This window comes from Ammospiza nelsoni, chromosome 6, assembly GCF_027579445.1.
Source record: "Ammospiza nelsoni isolate bAmmNel1 chromosome 6, bAmmNel1.pri, whole genome shotgun sequence".
Classification (NCBI taxonomy): Eukaryota; Metazoa; Chordata; class Aves; order Passeriformes; family Passerellidae; genus Ammospiza; species Ammospiza nelsoni.
In genome coordinates this window covers 35,900,168-35,907,764 of record NC_080638.1, presented here as the reverse complement: position 1 = coordinate 35,907,764, position 7,597 = coordinate 35,900,168, and the positions used below count along the sequence as shown (strand labels likewise).

Sequence of the window (7,597 nt, the reverse complement as noted above, 5' to 3'; positions counted from 1 at the left end):
AGGGTCAAGATTTTGATTTTTTAGGATATGATGGCATACTAACTGCATATTCTTTTCAAAATGGACTCTTGATTCCTAACCCAAATTTCTTTCAAGATATTGTCACAATAAAATGTTTTATGGTTTTTAGTGCATAATATTAATTTGTCTATAGATTTTAAAACAGTTGGATTGTTATTATTTTTAATAAGGTTGTTACAAGCCTAAAAAATTACTTTAACTATTTGTATTCTTCAGATGTACCCTGAGAGAAAAAGAACTCCTGTTTGTGTGCAAGGGTGATTAGTTTGTACTGTTAATAGGATGGATTTCCTGGTACTTAATTGAAAGCAGGTGGATAATTAAAACCAATGTGTAGCTAATCAAGTCAGATATCAGGTGATCATGAGGCCATGCTTGATTCTGTTCAGGATAAAAACCTAGCTGTCAAGTCTGTTAGCTTTAACATCTAAAGTGAAAATAGTGAGAGGGACTAGTTCCTGTGAAGAACTTTATTAAGGTACCATTCACAGGTTCTAAGAATGGCTGGTCAAGCTCATACTGTGGGAGGTTTTGTTTTGGTTTTGGGATTTTTTTTGTTGTGGGTTTTTTTTTTTTTTTGCTTAGTAATGTCATATGGCTTTGGTTTGTGAGATCTGTTAGTCAGTGTTAAGGATTTTTTTCTGAAAATAAGCATTAAGAAAAATCTGACTCAGTCTCTTCTTGCCTGCCCTTGTCTTTCTGCAATGGACCTTGTTAACGTTAATGTGTTACGAAATGTTAGTAAAAGTATGTGGCACCCATACTAAAGCCTTGGTAACCTCCGAAGGTCACTTTGGAAAGCATGATAAGGCAGACAGAAGAAGGGACAGCTGTTTGCAATAGTGTGTGAGCAATAACTGGTTTTAGACTATTTCCCATGCTACAATTTAAGTTGTGTTTTGCCCTTGACAGTGTGATCATGCAGAGCAGCATGGTGCCTAGATGCTGTTGGTAATAGGAGCTGCTGTATATCAGTTATTTTCCTCTTCCAAAATATTATGCTGGGGAGAGGATATACAGTTTTTTCTCTGCTACCAAAAGTTAGAAATGTGCACTGGGAATCATATTTCTGTTACCTTTATATGTCTCTCTGATCCACTTTTCTGCTCCTTCTGGGCTACTGTTACAATGCTGTAACTCATACGTATAACTTTGTTGAAAAAAATTTGTTTTACTTATAGGTATTATGTATTGCAAATTATTAACTGAGTACTGGAATGTCAGTTTGGTTAACCTCCTTTCCCCTTCCTCTCAGAATGTTTTTTTTTAATAATCAAATATGTAGAAAAAAAGACAATGCATATGTGTAGTCTGTTTCAAAGTGCTCTCAATTACCTAGATGTTTGCTGCTATTTTTAACTGTTTTTACTGAACAATCTGCCTTGGTAATATTTATTTTTTTGTTCTCTTACAAGCTCTGTATAAATTTGGCTATGATGGAAAAAGTGTAATAATCTCCTATTATTAAGGAAAAAAAAAAGAGTTTGTATTTTAAGTGAGTTCTGTATCCTGGTGTTAAGCACAAATTATCACATGAGACATTTGCTCATTTCCTTCTTATGGTTTAATGTGGAATAACTTTAATTAGATATTATACTTGCTTCCTTGTAGGTTTTTCTGGTTTTATATATGGTTGGAAAGAAAGAGTTGTATTAAATATTTCTTATTACTTCTAATTTTTAATCTCTTCCCTTCACAAGTTTTTCAGGAAAAAGTTAATTTTGAATGCTAGGAAGGAGATCAAAAACCACACAAATGAAAAAGGAGAAAATTAGAAAATCAGTGAAATCTGTGCTATCTATTTTTATCTTATTTTAAAGTAGTAAGAAATTCTTGGTTTCTCAACAGCCTTGCATCTTAGTATTAGAAAAGATGAAACTTGTTCTCCCTGTGTTTGAGGTAGAAGGGAGTAAAGGGTTTAAAAATCCTATGAAGTTTAATTATTTGTCTCTAACTTTTCCTGCTATATATATACATGTAATATTTTTATAGATGTACGTATAGATCAGTGTTGCAGACACTAACTCCCAATGGAAGTCTTTAACCATTGATATTTTGTGTTTTTCAGTACCAAATGTGTTTATGACAAGGATTCAGACAAGTGAGTCATCTGAGTAGCAGGCTCTGCAAACCTTTTCTGCAGGGTGGGGGAATTGGCGGCAAGGGCTTGCTCACTGTACAGGGTTGGAAGGGTAACTTTTGCTATACCTCATTTGTGTTAATTAATCTTGGCAGCTCTCTTTGATAAAGGCTTAATTGAACTTGGCACACTTCTCCTGTGGAAAACTTTTGAGGGTAAAGAGAAATAATTCTAAGAAACGTTCTGAGATACCCATGTTTGAGCTTCAATTCTATACCTAGCTGAGTCAGTTGCTTGAGGAAACAGCTGAATTACAGGTTTGGATAGTTCTGCAAGGTAGGGGGGGGAGCAAAAGGCAAATAATAAAAATAATTTATCATATTGCTTAAGGGAGAGTGACCTTTCAGAAATATCATAGTTCTAACAGATGAGGCAGGCTTTGGCAGTCTTTAGGGAAGAAGAAATCAATTACACTATAGTACTGCTGTATCAAAGTATGGGTGCATGTTCTGATTTTGCTGAGAGGTCTTGTCAGCCTGGAATGTCATGTTCTGGAAGTACATATGGGTCCTGGTAGGGCTAATGGGTTTTGGGAAATGGTGGCTTAAGCCATGATGGATTTCCAGTTAAGTCTGTGCCTCTGAAAGACTGCTAAAGCTCCTTGAATATATTCAGTTTATTTCAGTGCCTGTCAGTGCAACATAGCAGACTGGATGTTTAATGCGCTGCACAAAAGAAAATAACCTTAATTGATAATAGTGTTTGTCAATAGCAATAAATGCACTGGTGACAATTTTGGGCTAAGAGGCACCTCTCAGAAGAGGTAGCCTTGTGATGGGGGCCAAAGACCAAGTGATCTTGATGGTAAAAATTATGGTTCTGGAGGTAGCCACCATAAACTGCTCCAACCGAATCCAGACATGTAACTACTTTCCTGAAAATCATTTTCACTCTGGAGCAAACCAGGAGGTTTTTAGAGTTTTATGACACAGAAGCTAAGTCTGAAGTGTGCAAAAAGTCAGTGTTTTGGCTTATTCTACCATTTTACAATTCAAATGTATCTGAGGAAAGAGATGAAATCAATAGAGTAAAAGGAAAATATGTTTCAGTAGCCACTGTGAATTTTTTGCCACTGCCACTCTTGAGAATAAAAAGCTTCACCCCCAAACATGTTACAAAAGAGGGTAAGAGTGAAATACCATGACTTGGACCAAATTGCAGATGTGTTTCATAGATAAAAATAAATAAAAACCTATGGTGTTAATGTAATATTCTGCGTTGAAATGAACTCTTCCACGATTTTGAGATTCATAGGTAGCTAAAGACAGGAACCCAGGATAAACAAAAAGAATTAATAATTTCTTGGTCTTACATAGCAATCTTCAGGAAATAAAAGAAAAACTTTTAGGATGGGTCTAAAAATTGTTTTTCTACAGCAAAAGGAAGAAAATTGAAAGGACCACAGTAGTGCTGTAGAAATTGTAATAGGAAAGATAATACCTCCTTGGGTTATTTTCTTAGCTTTAGCACAAAAGTTCAGAGACATGAATGGATGTTAAAGGAAAATGGATTTGGAAAAGATATACAAGGCTTTCTTGCACTCAGGGTAATCCTTGTTACTAATAGCCTTCCTGGCAGGTTGTTTTGAAGCAGTATTAGTCAAGAAGGTGATACTGTACTACCTGTCAGAAGTATATTAACAAGGCTTAGGAATATTTTTCTTATCTTTTGATGTTATGGGGATCCAGTTGAATGTAAGGAATATCCTGGAGCCTGGTTTCATGGTTACACTTCCTCTGTATTTTCTCTAATTTTGCACAACCAGAAATAAGTACCAGTTAGAGATTCCTATTTGCCAAATAGTATTCAGCCTGCATTTAAACTAGATCAAGAGAAATCACCATTTAGTATTTATGAAAATTACAGACTTTAGAGTAAACTTCAGTCTACTTTGATATGTCTAGTGTGCTTATTAGTATTTCTGTATAAAACAAAAGAACATTAAAAGATTAATGCATTAACATCTAAAATATTTTACTGTGTAATAATAGATAATGCTATATAAACTAGTCTGTTGAATGTAATAAATAAATGCCACCCATATATGGCATTCATTTGCCTTTTTGTTTATCTTTTTTATCTTCATGTGATCTTGTGTATTCATTAAATCTGCAAAATATGTCATCTTCATTTGCAGGTGCCCAAATATCTCCTTTGGCCTTAACTTCTGTGGAAATTGGTGACTCTTAGTCCAGGTTTTCTGAAAAAGAAAATAAGTGGTTTGAATTAATGTCAGCTTAATGTCTGTTTCATCCACTTCTTATCATTCTGCAAATTGTTGAGCATCATATGTGTGATAGACCTATCTGACTCTGAGACTGAGGTGGTAATTGTAAATCCTTTGCAGCTCTTTTCATCTATATATGTACTTTGTACCAAGTTTTTAAGAGGTAAAAATGTATACATCTCAATAACAATATTCCTTCACTATCATAACCCTGCCTGCCAATGTGAATTTCCACTGACTAAATACAAAGGAAAATAGTTAGTTTTACAGAAGGAGTGGAAGGCAACTATGCTGTTTCAAGGCATTTCAATAACTATTTCTGATTATAGGAGTAAAAAAGGTGATGATAAAGTGCAGTAATAATTAAGCTATGGAGAATATAGAAACTTATTACTCAACTTTCCAAATTAAATTAATACTGGAAAATCCCAAACTTTAATGTAGTGTGATTTTTCTGTTGTTGATGCAATTTTTGCTTCTCAATTTCTTGTATAGTTCTCCATCTTGGCTATCTAGATATCAAATTTTTTGTGTAAGTTTCATTCTTTTAAGATAGTAAACTTACTGTTGACTGCTTTCAACTTTTCATGGATTTCGTTTTTCATCTTTACACATTTATCTTCACAGTGTTAACAAAAGCATTCCAGTGGCATATATATCTCATCAATTTTTGAGTGAAATAGGCTGTGCTTAGATGTATGTGATGTGTGATCCTTTAACTTCTGAAAGCAGATATTCAATTTGTATGTCTATCAAGATTGTGCATATGTGTGCTTTCAATTTCCTGAAGATATTGAAGTGATACTGTGTATAAATGGTTATTTTGTATTATCCTTACTGTAGGGTATTGAAAAATGGTTTATATGTGCTTGTAAATTTATGTGCGAAATTGGCTCCTCTTCAAAACTATGTTAACTTAAAACAGGAAAATCACTTTATCTTGTATATATTTTGCTGTCTTTCTTTGTAATAAATCACTCATCTAACTAGACTTGAAAATACATGGGATGTTTTTGCTTCAGTGTTGCAGTTTTTAATACGTGTTTTTTCAAAGTATGAGCTTCCTTTCCTAAGGTCAGGCACTGGATTAGACCATGATTTGGAGTATGATTCTGCTTTTTCCATTGCCCTCGGAGCAATTTCTCATCTGGCAAACCTTCAAAAACTTGCCACATTGGGCACTGATGTCAAAGAGATGAAGGATGAAAAAGTATGTCAGTACAGGCAAAGAATACAAAACATTGCTGCATTCATGTATCAAATATTGTTAAAGGTGGTTGTCCCTATTCAAGTGAAATAAAGATATTTTTTAGGGTTTTTAGCTATCTCTATGGTACTCATCAGTTATGAATCTTCAGAATAAAAATTAATTGCAAGAAGCCTCTTTTCTCTGGCTTTGTATCCAGCTTTTTTGCAAGTTATTCTCTCAGTAGACATTTCTGTAGGGCTCAGATACCATATTGATACCTGTTATGCAAAAGTTATCCAGGCCTCTAACAGTCTCCTCAGAAAAAGCAACAATTTTGACTTGCAAAACAAACTTAATCTCTGATTTTTATTTAATTAAATCCAGAAACTCATTCCATTTGCTGATGAGTTGGTCAGAAAGGATGATCATGATGACCTCATAAAGTTTTGAGGTGACTTTGACAAATTTTTGTCCTGATAATTCTACCTAAAAGAGATTTCTTTTTCTTACCTATTTGTTTTACTAATGAACTTACTCTAAGTCTGATGTGAAGTAGGTGGATGTAGATTGAAATTAAACCTAGTTGAAACAAAAGGATAGATGTCCCTTTAATATAAACTACTGGATGCTTATACTGGATTTGATGGTAAAAAAGAAATGGCTCAGGTATTTCAGTTATCCATGATGTGATACTCTTCTGTCATTTTTTTTATTTGGGTAATAGACTATTGCAAATAATCCTTCCTTGAGTAATTGGTTTTTATTAGCTTGAAGAATTTAACACCTCATTCTTTGGGCATAAACATCATAAAGATCTTCCTATGGATGTTAGAAGTATCAATATAAGGAATACATTTTTATAAACTTCTGCACCTACAGCTTCTAATTTGTAGCCAACTTGTACCTTCTTTTTCTGCCGGTTACTCTGCCCACTAATAATCTCCTGCTTTTCTCTACTGTCTAGGTAGAACACATCATTAATTTGTAGACATCATCTATACTACCTTATTTTTATTAGCCAAGCAAAAGATGTAGTTTCTTGCCAAGTAATTTGACATTCTAGCATATTACAATTGCACTTTTAAGAAAAATTACTTCCAAAACCATCTCAAACAGCATTATTATTACCCTCTCCAGGCTAATGTTCCTGCCATAGTTACCATTACCAAACATTTCAGCGTTTCATTTTAAACCAGCATCCTTCCTCTTTTGATTCCTCATTAAACATGATTAAAAATTGAGGCTTTGATTTCCACAAATGAAATGTTTCATTTTTATTGAAAGTGAATTTTAAAAACAGATTTCAAATAAATGCATGTTGTTTGTAAACCCATGCAATGTCTTCTAATATATGCTGTGTGTCTAATGATTGTTCCTTAAAATATATTCTTAATTTTGTATGTTACTGAGATAAGGTAATTTGTCTGTACTCCGAGTCGTCTTCCCTTCTCTTCCCAATAGAGATATTACATTTGTTACTGTTCAGACACAGATCACCTTTCTGCATTTGTAGATCTATTTAAAATACATGTTCTCTGTTCTCCAAATTCACTGTCCAATGTCTCTTAATACTTTTGGTTATTAAGTGAATATGTCATATTGGTTGAAGAGGAACTAAATTTTATTGGTATTTATTGATGGCTTCATGACAGTTGGAAATGGTTTGACCTTTCATGATCATTCAGGAGATTTTTGGAAAGGAGAACATAACTTACACTATCAATGGGATAGTGATGAATTCAAAATTGTCTGTAAAGTTATATAATAAAGATAGAAGTGATCAATGTTCAGGTTATTACTTTAAGCTGCTTCTTTCCAGAGTGTACAGTTTTTACTACTGCATCTACCTCTTCAGCTCATCATATCTCCTCACCTGGAAACCTGGACTTACAAGTGTTCTAAAGAGATGTGTGTGGAATAGAGTGGTGGATGGAACTCTACCTGCCTTTCAGCATGTGAGCAAACTGAGTTTGATTCTCCTCCCTCAATTTTAATTTGAGCTGAATTATACCACTCATTA

At 33.9% G+C, this 7,597-nt stretch overlaps 1 long non-coding RNA gene across 1 annotated transcript; it reads left to right on the top strand.

Moving 5' to 3' along the window:
- Nucleotides 1-463: 463 nt before the first annotated feature.
- On the top strand, nt 464-5,617 carry LOC132074991 (uncharacterized). Its single transcript, XR_009418690.1, has 3 exons — nt 464-499; nt 2,090-2,122; nt 4,299-5,617. It is a non-coding gene; the product is annotated as an uncharacterized LOC132074991 (long non-coding RNA).
- The last annotated feature ends 1,980 nt before the right edge of the window (nt 5,618-7,597 follow it).